This window comes from Morone saxatilis, unplaced genomic scaffold (assembly GCF_004916995.1).
Source record: "Morone saxatilis isolate NCDOM2014 unplaced genomic scaffold, NCSU_SB_2.0 Contig1, whole genome shotgun sequence".
NCBI lineage: Eukaryota > Metazoa > Chordata > Actinopteri > Moronidae > Morone > Morone saxatilis.
The window spans coordinates 1,155,909-1,167,469 of record NW_023339651.1 but is presented as its reverse complement, the minus strand read 5'-3'; the positions used below and the strand labels follow the sequence as shown (position 1 = coordinate 1,167,469).

The 11,561-nt window shown below is 41.4% G+C and overlaps 1 protein-coding gene across 1 annotated transcript in view; it reads left to right on the top strand.

The window, feature by feature from the left end:
* The window catches only part of grid1b (glutamate receptor, ionotropic, delta 1b), a 478,026-nt gene that overhangs the window by 42,589 nt on the left and 423,876 nt on the right, over positions 1 to 11,561 (top strand). The gene's annotated exons all lie outside the window — the stretch shown is intronic.

Below are 11,561 nucleotides of genomic sequence, written 5' to 3'. Positions count from 1 at the left end.
CCCCCCCCCAGCTTATTAATTTGAACATATTAAGCGTTTATCTGAATTTGTTTTTGATCGATTGAAAAAGCGATTTGAGAGCTGTCACTTTTTCAGAAAGTCAGGTTAGAAAGAATTCGATCAAATGTGTAATTTATTGAAATTAGATTGAATGCGACCAATATAGTGAGTGTGGTTTACTGTAGTGTGTAGTGGTGTGCGCAGTACGTCAAGCGGATCAGACTGAGCAACCTCTGCTGTACCGCTAGGACCACTGGAGTGAACTTTTAAAGGCTTTAGTCTTTCTGTGTACTCAGTGATCTCGTCAGTTTCAGTGTAAATTTGGCAGAGAAGCTGATTCTTTGAAGCTGCTATATAGCTCAGTAAAGCTTTGAAGATAGAGTTTATGGAGTCAAGCAGTTAACATAAAAAACCTTTCCTAATTCATGTGTAATTAGCTTAATTAAGGAGCCCATTAGCAAAAACATACTGTTTTTGATACATCACAGTGATTACTGTGGCGATAAGTGCCTCTTGTTGTTGTTAATTTCCCACCAAAAGTCTTTAATTTATTTGGAAAATATCATCTGTTGCAAACACCAGAAGCTCTCATTGTACATTGGATAATGCAGAATAAGCACGCTTTATCTCTGCTGACGAGCCTTTAATGTGTTTCCTCTCAGTTTGACGATCAATATTTGGTAGAATAACTCCATTTTTCCTCCACTTTCTGAAATGTCAGTTCATTTTAAAGCTGCGGCTGTTTGTCTGTGTCTGCGTCAGGAAATATGTGACAGATCATTACTGTGGTTTACCACCAGCGTCGACCGCATGCACTCACACAGCCAGAGCCGGCCTTTCACTCGCAGTGAGACACCTACTCCTAATGTCATGAGAGTGTGTTTATGACTGCGTAATGCTAGAGTAGGTTCACAGTGTATGTTCAGAGAACTGTCACGTCAGCACTCATTATTGTTTGTTTTCATACCTAGACACTTAAATGGATACCTAGTTGTGGGGAAATAGATGTTTGTATAGTTTGAAAGTGAAATGTCAGATGTTCTGAGAAGTCAGCAGGCAAAGGAACAAACAGCCTTTATGATTAATTGGCTTATTATCAGAAAACTGAAGTGCATAATTGAATGTATGCCTGTAATGCAGACGTGTAGGAGACTGAACTCTAATGACAATGTGCTGCACACACGTTTTTGGAGTCAGTAGCAGGGAATTAAGTCGATTAGGACATGTGTGGCACCGGTCTGATCCTCAGTTCTGTCCTCAGTTCTGTCCATCAGGTGTTGTTCTCCGGCCACCGTCTGTGGAACACATTTCACTGCCGCTCATCTTCATCTGAACAACGGGATTATTTAGTGAAAACACAAACACAGATCAGCTCCGTTTTCTGAGCGGTCGGAACTTCTGCCAAACACACACACACACTGAGACACACACACACACACACACACAGAGACACACGCGCACACACGCGCAGCCTGAAGGAGGCTCAGCTGCAGATGAATGAGTCCAGTAACTGGCAGACTGCTGAAGAAACGGAGGGTGCGTGTGAGACTCTGCAGCTGCTCTTCATACACTAGCAGTCACACCATCCTCTCACCCCTTCCACCTCTTCATCCCTCAGTCCTCGCTGCTCTCCTTCATCTTCTCTTCCTTTTCCCTCCATTCATCCATCATCTTTCTCTTCCTCCTTTCCCCCATCAGTCATCCCTCTCTCTGATTCTCCCGTCCCTCTGTCGGTTGACTTTACTTTGAATGCATTTGTGCAGCATTCAAACTTTGCGCCATATTTAGGCTTTACATCTTTTTAGTGATGATCTTTAAAAACAGTTCATTCATTTACTAACGTAGAGGCAGGTATTAGTCTTAGTGTTAGTGGCATTCTGCATTGGACATATGGGATATAAACATAAACTGAACACAATATATCTCCTTGCTTACAGAAGATATCGCAATAAACTCTGTATTGCGATACGTATCATATCACCAGATTCTTGCCAATATGCAGCCCTAATAGAGATATTAAATTATTATTACACCTTTTTTCTGGGGACCCCCTGGAATCCCTAAAAGGACCCCACGTTTGAGAACCACTGGTTTAAGCAACAGAAATACTTTGGTTAAAGTTAAGGAAAGATTGTGACTTTCGCAACCTCCCAGGTCAGTTAATTAACATAATTTCCTTATTATGCTAGTAGAAACATCATTTGTTGGGATTACATTCCCTCAAAATGTATTTGCAGTTGCAGATTGGTTGTAAATAAAAAAGAAGATACAACCTTCTTGTTTGGGGAGTCAGAGGTCACATCAGCCAGATTAAAGGCTGCTCAGATCAGATTTAATTCTGTCAGATTATCTAAACTGCAGCTAAAACAAAACCCCCAAATGAACAAGTAGATTAACACACACACACACACAGAGCGCATGGGAGTGGATAAGCATTGACTGTGTGCTTGTAATGTTTGTGTGTGAGAGGGATTAAATGATCAGGGTTCATCGGGTCTTTTATCAATCAGCCTCACTGAGAGCCTGCTAATCTGTGTGTGTGTGTGTGTTTTATTGCCTCAGCGGCACACACTCTTCCCCTCTCTCACCCTCATTCTGCTTTTAATCGTCTGTTGTTTTTTTAATTATTCCTCTCACAATCAGGAGGTTTTTTTTCTCGCTGTCAATCGCCACATCTCAGTCTTTTCCTGTTCTCTCTTCAGTCCTCTCGCACAAAGAAAAATGGAATAATTCAACGTGTTGCCTCTGTGGTTCGGTGATTAAGAGATTTCACTCACTGAATGTCTTGGAAAATATCAGTCAGATAAATAAATTCATGACTAAATGAATTACACTTTATTAAAGAAGAGTTGAAACGGGCTGAAAATCAAAGTAGAAATGAGGAGACAGTATCTCAGAGAGTGATGGAGGGAGTGAAAGGCCAGTGGGGGCTGAAGAGCCAAATGGGCTGATGGGATATGTGGTCTTCAGATAGAGTAATTCAAGTGTGAGACAGTCAGCAACAGTAAAGAATACAACAAAAACAGTAATAAGTATACATGTATACAATATATACACGAAGAAACCCCAAATAACCCGATAATCTCGTTCACTGCCTGATCAATCCAAACTGTGCTTTCGGTATTTTGTCTTTTTCTCGATCAATGTGCTGGGAAACCTTTCCCATAATCCTGTAGATACTTTAGACTTGTGCCCGGGCCCTCACAGAGACCTCCAGGGCTGGTTTTAGTGTCCCCTGTTGCTCCTCTTACTGCAGGGGCTAAACTGCAGATAAACTGTAATCGTTTGTAAGTCTCTGTGTGAAAAAGTTTCTCCCAGTGTTCAGTCCATCCTAAGGATCCCGTTTCATGCATGAACCACAGAGGAAAATTAGGGAAATTACGATCTGAAGCCCATTTCGCGGCAGCGTTAAATCACCACTTGAGTCGGGTATTTTGCTGCTCCGCTGTGTCTGTTGCTCTCGTGGTTTTGAGGCAGTTTTCCAGATTGCTGTGGAACAGGAGCGCCTCGGTTCCACTAACTGCTATCCACAAAATGACTGCGGCCATTTTATTGAATAGCTCAGTCAATAAGAGCCCAGAGAAAGTCTGGTTTCCAGTAATCTTTGCAATCTTTTCCTCTTATGGTTTTCTCTGAACCTCCATTGTGCTGGTGGAAAAAATTCAAAGTGTTGCAATTTCTGGATATTTTTCAGGGGAATATTTCACAATTATTCATGTGACTCTCTGTATGTGGAGTCTCCTTACTGTATGTGCCTGCTGCTGTTTAAAAGTAAGCAAAGATTTAAAATGTCACAGGAGAAAGTAGGAGTTATTAAAAATAAAAACGATGCTTCTGAGGTCAGAACTGGAGGTGAGGACTTCCCGGTGTCATTAAAACAACTCCGCTTCATAAGACAAAACCATTAGGTGTCAGAGCTAGCGGCATGGCCTCTCATTACCAAGATGGCTGCTGCTTGTTCCGTGAAGGATAAGTAGCCGTCAGAGCTGGATTACTGCAGAAAAACCCAATTACAGCCAAGAGCCCCTCAGAAGCTCTCTCTCCCTGTTCTTTCTACTTCCGAAAGTTAAGAGAACACTCTGCTCCCCTCCACTTCTCTGAGCGGCTGTCGTGTCACATCACACGGACATGTATTTGAAGGAAACGTGCTTTCATACGTCTGCTGTGGTGGGAAGGCCGAGCGAGGCTGGTATATAAGCACAGAGAGAAAAGGAGAGAATCCATTAATCATTTATTTATTAAAGGCTAACCTTTTACCAGACAGCTGCGATAAAGCAAAACTATTAAAAAATAATTACATTGGAACACAGCGGCCATGCACAGGGAACGTGTTATTAGGTGAGGTTGCTACAATAAAATTAAGACCAGTTGGGAGAATGTGTTTGTGTGTCTGTGTGTCCAGATGGATTTCAGGGCCAGAAGTTCTCATTAGTATACTACCTACTCCAGCAGATACCTTGTAAAGACCGTTTGCTGTTTTTGTACAATGAAATCAACACAATAAAAAACAGCAGGTTTGGGAGTGAACACGTTGGAAGACTGTGTGAAGAGTCGCTATAAAGCCCTGAATCATAAGCTGCATTATTGTTTATGCTTAATTCACCTGTTAACCATCCCCAGGTGATCCATTGGTCTATAAAATGTCAGCTGAAAAATGAAAATGAAAAGTTCACACAGCCCAATGAGGCTGCTGATCAGCAGTATCAGTATCGATACCCTCACCAACAGTACAAAACCCACACATACTCAGTTTACAATGATATAAAACAGATCCTCCACGCTAAACTACACAGGGTTCCCACGCCTCCTGGAAAACCTGGAATGTTAGAGGCTAGTTATATCTAGTCATGGAAACTATCCTGGGATTGTTTCCAGGATATTATGTTGTCCTGAAAATTGTAATTGTATCTTATCCTGTGCTGTGTTACAGAGGAAAGCTGGAGTCAGTAGACCTGTTTGGTAAGACCTGTGTTTACCCTACTATTTCATGTCAGAATAGCTGCTGTGAAAATCATTATTGGTATCAATAAAATACTAACGATACTAGTGCCAGTTCTCACAGGTACTGTGCAATATTCATGACTAAATAAGCAGTCACAGTCAAAGAACATTACATTTATAAATTGTAACAGTCATTAATAGTCCTTCGCTGATCTGCTTCATCAGGACTGTGTGGATGTGGTTTGGGTCACGTTTTAGTTCAAATGTTGCTAAATTCTAATCGGTGCACTTAAGTCTGTGACACCAACTGAGCCCCGCCCCCTTCAGGGCAGTGAGAAGAACAGAAACAAAAAGACAGAGAAAGAAAAGTGTGTATGTAGGGCCTTTAAACTATTTATTTGATGATAGAACCTGAACTGTTTACCACGTAATGCTATGGTAGCAAACCTCAGCTGACTGCAGATCAGGACTGTTTGCATCTTGTTGCTTTCTTCACACAGCTGAACTTATTAATATCAATAACAACTTTATTCATTTACTGGGTCCATCTGTCAAATTGGACATAATGGGAACAGTTATTGTTCAATTCATGTTTCACTGTGACAAAAAGAAAGAGCAAAGTTTCAGTGATATTTTGAACTGAAGTACGCTGTTGTCTACAGTTTTTACTCGTTAATTTAAAGTGAAAAGATTGATCATCAGCTCACGTCTGACTGAGGGAACTAGAGATGAAGCATGGATTTATAGAGGAGAAGTCTATTAACAAAGTTAAGAAATTTTGGAAAGATCTCCAACTTCCTTTTAGAGATAATAAGACAATTATATTCCTGGAGTCAGATCTGACCTGAGCTGGTCGCCCGAGGGTTAACCTGCTGTCCTCTCTGTTATTCTGCCCATTTATCGCCCCGCAGCTTTAATTACCTGTTCACTCGGAAACCGGCCGCAGCCGAGAGCTTCGCTTCTTTTATTTTGGTCTTTAAATTGGTCTTAAACCCGACACCAGGCTGCATTAAAAAGGTCTCTTAAACTCTTCATTGTGAAACCCGCAGATAGCCTGTGAAACCTTCATCATCCTTTCTGCCTTTTTTCTTCTCCATCAACTCCCTCAACCCCTCCGTCATCTACCCCCAACCATCCCTTCTTCCTCCTCTTCCCTGACCTCCTCAGCTTCCTCTCTGCTGCTCGTCATCTTCCATCCCTTTCATTTAATGCCAGATCCACTTTGAAATCTCCTCCCTCTGCTTCACATTTTGTCATTATTTCCCATGATTCCAGAGGTCATTCGGTGTCTGTATTCAGTGAGACAGTGCGAGGAGCCGCCTGGAAGTGACTGGATGGGAATAGACAGCGTCTGAATCAGGCTCTCTATTAACTTTTTGCTGACAAGATAGTCCTGAAATAATGAGAGCAAGTGCTCCAGGTGTACGCAGACGTGCATGTACTTTACATCCAGTGTGTGCTATTACACGTCTACACAGTCTCCGAGTTGTTATTGCCTTGAGGCTTGAAGTGAAAACTCATGAGATCTGACTTTTCGTACTGTTGTTGGATATTTAAACCAGGAAAAAGTTGAATCCTGCTAATTTCTCTCAGAGTAGTGGACTAGTACAGAAGTTCGCTGAGGTCAGTGCGTGCAGCTGCGGTAACTGGTTATGTCATAATAACACTGTCATTTAAATGTAAAATTATGCTAAAAATATAATTATGCTCAATTGAAATACCCAAACACAGACACCAAATCACCCTCAGCTCTGGTGCTAACACTTTAGCATCACCTTCAGTGACAGAGAGCTTCGTGCTAACATTTTAGAATCTAAAGCAATGGTTCAGTCCGTCCATGCTCTATCTACACCTGAGCATCTGGATCAGACGCGCTCAGCTCATCGAGAGCTGAAAGACACCGACTGAAAACGGCCACAGAGCCAATCAGGAGTGCACATACTGCAATATGTGATAATATTGTATGTTATTCCATCCCTGGTGCTGGGGTGAGTACCAGTCATGTAGTGTGTGTAGTGAACATAGACTTCATGCTAACACTCAGGTAAAGGGGAAACTGCATTTTCATGCTAACATCAAGTGCAGAGACAATATACTGTCTGTCTTTAGTGCTGCGAATTAGGTTAATTTTAATTTAATCTGGGCTAACTTTAGCAATTACAGGCTACTCATATTAAAGCAGCAACAACCGCAATAATAATAATAATTTTTCCTTTTTCCTTATGCATATACACTTTAAGACAATATACATTAACAGCCATCAGAGATTTGGATGATTCGGGTAACTATCCCTTTAACAGCTCTGGTTGTTTGAGGGACTGCTTTATAGTAATATTAACTTTAGATTTTTACATTGATATGAATTAGTAAAAATCTAACACTGATTATTTTATCCACAAACAACTTTTTAATACCAATCTCTCAGTCGCAACAGTTTGTCTTCATGTAAGAACAGATGACAAGAAGTAGAAATCAGCGTTAAATACATCAGTAACTCTCTAAAACTTCACAGAGAACACAATCTTCAGCAGATGGCTGAACAATGTGTGAATATTAAAACTAAAGAAATGTCATTAAAAACTCTGCAGCCACCTGTGGGCGTTCAGGCTTTAAACTCCAAAATGAATTCAGTCCACAAATAGGTTTGCAAATCTCCAAAACATGTCAAAGAACAGAATCTTCAAAGCTTTACTTTAAAATAACCATCTAAAACACAGCTGCCAAGTGCGTCTGTCCTGCTGTGAGTGCTGTGTAGGGCCCTCGTACAGGAGCCCCGATGTGTTGATGTGTTGATCCAGGGAGCGAATGTGAGGAAATGACTGACTCTTGGGGAGTGTTGACACGCGTCGACACTAGAGGGGAGATAGAGTAGTAGTGTATCCTGACAGGTCGTGTCAACTTGCCATCGTAGAAAACAAAAGGTGGAGGTGATTTTTGTGTGTTATACACCACTGATGTGTGCTGCCCTTAAAGGTCCAGTGTGTAACATTTAGGAGGATCTACTGGCAGAGATGGAATATGATATTCATTAGTGTATCAAGAGTATGTCATGTAAATACACTTGCTGTAGATTTTTTGTCCTGTTCTGTCATTTTTCTATTTCTATTATATTTTGAATTTTTCTGTTCTATTTTTATTTAATGTGCATTTTCTTATCTGTTGCGTTGTTTTGTCTCTGGAACATAGATTCTCAAAGATGAGATCATATTTCATCTCATCTTATCTTTTGCTGAACCATGTTTGTACAATCCAGAACAGACAAACCATACACTGGCTCTAGACAGGGTAATTCACGGTTTTCTTGCACACTTCACAGCCACCGTAGTTTCTCCTTCATGCTTGGAAGGGGAGGGTGAAACAAAGGAGTTGCAATCTGCAACCACACCAGTAGATGTCACTAAATCCTTCAAGCGGGTCCTTTAAGTCAGTGAGAGTTTCATCCACCAAGAGGTGAATTAAAGCGTCCGTAACTGGTTTTACCTTTGTGTAGGACTGGTTGGAATAATAGTTTCTTATTATAAGCAACAATCAAAATTTTCAGATGCATTGATATGACACACACACACACACACACACACACACACACTGTCTCACCCACTCAGCTCTTCAGTCTGTTGGTCTCTTAGAGCTAATTTCCATGCGTGGGAACAAAGCATCATCATATCACATATCACAGCGTGGACCCTTACATAACGACACACACACACATATGCAGGGGCATTATGTTCATGCATACGTAATCGAACATGTAATTTGTGTCATTGTAGCGGCTGTCATTAACTCTTTTTTGAAGCCCCTCTCATTTCAAAGATGCTTGTTGCTATGCCATCTATACACTAAACCTTCACAGCGAGCGGCTTCTCTGATTGGCTGGCTGCCACAAACACCGCCTCGACTCCGGCAGGTCCACACACAGGTCACATTTCATTTCCATTTACAATCACAGAAAAATGGGCCGGTGTGAGGTGCAAAACTATGATTAAAGGCTTTGAAGGTGTGTGTCCGTCCCTCATTTGAATCTCCAGTGCTCTTTATGAAAGCCTTTGAAGCCGGGATATAATACGGTGTAATCATGTACCATACTTGAGCAGCAGTCAGGCCGGTCAGTGTTGAGAGCGAGTGGTGGTGAATGGGGCATTGTGGGGATGAGAGTGTATGGAGGGTTAACAGTGACCTTTAACTCATGATATAACTGAGCAAGAACTAAATCTCTCAAATGACTGCATCATCAAAAAAGAGAACTAAAGCCTCACTCCGCTCCAACGTAACCCCCGTTCCAATTGCATCTGGAACTTAATGGATCTTTTCATTGTTTCTTTCATCAGTCATTCTAAAAAAGGCACAGGAAAATCACAGCCTTTTCTGTCCATGTCCCAAGATAAATGGGCATCTACTGCCGCAGTGGACAGTAACATTTGTAAACCTTTTCATTTCAACGAGATAAAAAGCTCTCAGACAGCTCTTGTAAGGCTTATCTAATAAAAAAAAACCTATATGGCAAAATACATTGAGTTACAGGAGCTAGAGGCTAGCCTAGAGCTGATATTACCTTAATCTCTTCATATAAACTCACTTGTTCCCTATTACAGACGGTTTTTTAGGGCTTTGCTTTAAAATGTAGTCCTGGTCAATGCTGTTACTTTGAGATGTTCTCGTTTTCTCTTTCTTAGAGCTAATTTCTGTTTGGAACCCTTTTATTATAGCATCTCTCATATTATTCTCATGGTCATCATTTGACTTCAGGTGCACCTAAAACAAATTTTTTTCTTAAATGTACTTCTACTAATGCAACAACATTATTCAAACTAGAATTACCGCCCACAGTTGTATGCCGCTGTCAGTCAGTCAAGTCGCAGTTTACATCCAGGTCTGTCCAAACTCTTAAAATATATGTAGTTAATATTTGGAAGGGATTTAATAAAATGTATAAAGTCTGTGGATGTTTGCCAAATTTGAAGAAATTCAAGGTGTTCCTGAGATATTGTGTTCACGAGAATGGGACGGATGTACAGACAGATAACCCAACAAGCGTGGAAGCCTAAAAAAGATACTTGAGAATGCAGACTCCATTGCAGTGTAGTAATGGATTCATTTCATAACTGACAAAAATTCACTTGTGCTTTCTCTCTGCTTTTCTCTCTCCATCGTCCCGCTTCTTTTCCAAACCTCCAACTTTAGTTTACCAACCTTGAAACCGGCTCACAAACCCTGTGCCAACATGACTTTATGCCTCACCGTTAAACAGAAGGACAAACAGTGAGGGTGCACAGCGGAGTCCATATAACCCAGATCAGACTCGGTGTGTTTAAAGATCGTTCCACCCCCCCACCCCCTCTTGGCCAAGTCCCGCTCCGTTTTTAGCCCTCAGTGTGTATTTTTGGGGAGTGAATCGGCAGAGAACATCTAGTGTCAGCATGTTTTCCCCTCCCTGTCTGCTTTATAGACCTGCAGACTAATAAAACACACGGAGGGAGGGAGAGGGCGCTGTGGGCCCAAGTCCGACTCAACAACCACACTCTGCTCAGACTCAGACAGCTGAGTAGGAGTATGATAATGTTTAAGAAAATCTTATTTAGATAATTCCATCACAGTATACAGAACATTACCGATCTGCCTGCAGCCCTCTGGTGTCAGGCTTTCCTCCAGCGTTTGGAACCTGGCTGCAGGGATTCGCTCACTATCACACAGAAGCGTTATACTGATGTCCGGTGACCGGGTCTGGCTCTGAGATCTCCAGTCAGGGATCACAAGACTAAGTCCGAACCAACCCAGGAAAAACAGCACCAGACCTTTGGTACTGTACATAAACATATACTTATAGTGTATTAAAAATACAGGGTGACACGATACATGTTCCAGCCAGTGTTTTCACACTGTCAGTGTTCCCACATGTCCTGGAAAGCCTGGAAATTTAGAAACTACCTGGAAATTGATTAAAATGACTAAATATCCTGCAACTAATCTATGTTCTCTTGGAAAAATGGAACCGGTAAATTATATGACCATTTGTGAGCAAGTGCTGTCCTGTAAAAAGTCTTGGAAAATGATTTCTTAAAAAGAGTGGGAACCCTGCACTGTTCCAGGGATCTACAGGTGGCGCTAACACAACAACATATGTTGCAATGCACAGACAGAGAAGACTGCAGGCTTGTAAACAGGGACGTAAATAATGCTGGATTTAAAATGTTTTATGAGGGAGGAAATGCATTCAATGACAACTTTTGTTTGTCTACAAAAAAAAATTATTTGGAAAATGTTGTTTGAGTTAGTTTAAATTAGTGAATTATGTGCAGTCACACTAGCATATTCTAGTCCCAGTCTGTATAGTCCTCCAAGAGGAGTTACAGTGTCCTACGGCAAATTTAGGAATTTCTATCCAGAATTTGGGCATAATGTTTGATTTGAGGAACCTGAATATGTCAGTGTGATGGAAGGATTCAGGACTGAGCTGCAGGTCCATCACACACAGGACGCAGCAGGCGGCCAGGCTGTGTCCTGACCAATCACAGGCCTCGCTTAGCTAGTACAAGTAAACCTGAGCGAGTCATTAGATGGACATCAAGAACAATCTATCAAAAGCTGCCTCAGCAAAGAGTCAGCCACACACAGAGACACACACA